Genomic DNA, 1,171 nt, shown 5'->3' on the forward strand with positions numbered 1-1,171 from the left:
GCCCTCCCCCGCCCCCTCCTCCGCCGCGCGGTGGAAGGCGCTGTACTTGTAGGTGGCGTTGCTGAGCAGGCTTTCCTCCACCATCACGCCCAGGGAGGGCAGGTTGCAGTCCTCCAAGGTCGACGCCGGCAGCGCGTCGCCTGGGGATGGGGGAGGTCGAGGTGGTGCTGAGTCAGGCTGCCATTTCGTAAGAGTGCCGGCCCCGGCCCTGCCCCTCATGCTCCCCACGCCGCCCTGTCAACACAAGTACATGCTTGACCACCCAACAAAGCCTCACCCAGCAAGGCTCCCAACCTACTCCACACCCCATCTTCACCCACCGGGGATGGCGAGGAGGACGTGCTCCATGTGCGCCCCCAGCACCGAGCGCGAGGTGGCGGAGGTGGGCAGCACGATGCCCACGTTGCTCAGCTGCACCACGATCTGGAGGGGGAGGCAGGGCCCCGGCCCTGCCACGCCGCACTCCCCTGGATCATCGACGTCCGGCAACAGGTCATCTGCCTCGGGGAGGGGGGCGGCCGCGCCGCCCTCCAGCACCCGTGCCTTCGCCGCGGCCTCGGCGCTGGGCACGGGTGGCTGCGGCGCGCGGGGCCCCGCCACTCCCGCCATGTCCGGCTCCTCCACGGCGCCAGCCGCCGCGCCCTCCCCCGCCCGCTCGGCGGCGGGCGGCGCGGTGCTGCCGGCCGCCGACTCCACGATGTCGGCGGCGTGCAGCAGGTCCGCCACGAAGCGGAACAGGAGCAGGATACGCGGGTTCTGCGGGTTGGGGTGGAAGGAGGAATGGGAGCTCGTGTTGGAGGATGCATGGCCTGGGGGAACGCCAGGCGCAGGCCAGGCAAACGATTCCGTGGCGCAGTACAAAGCAGTATGCGCCCTGCATGCCCAGAAACCCTTTGCCCTCCCAGTCCAGAATCTGGGCATGCAGGGGCGTAGCCCCATTTGATTCCACTCCCCTTCCCCACCCCTCAAAGACCTCCTCACTTGAAGCTCGAGGACCAGGGAGGGCGCCGCCACCGTCCCGTCCACGTGGCTGGTGAAGGCGGCGTCAAAGGAGCAGTACTCCGCGCCGCCATTGGGCACCAGCACCATGCAGTGTTCGGCGCCAGCCTGTTGGGCGGGGGGGGAGGGGGGGGGGGGGGGGTGGGAGGAGGGTGATGTGCGACGTACGGGA

This window comes from Auxenochlorella protothecoides (genome assembly GCF_000733215.1).
Source record: "Auxenochlorella protothecoides strain 0710 unplaced genomic scaffold scaffold63, whole genome shotgun sequence".
NCBI lineage: Eukaryota > Viridiplantae > Chlorophyta > Trebouxiophyceae > Chlorellales > Chlorellaceae > Auxenochlorella > Auxenochlorella protothecoides.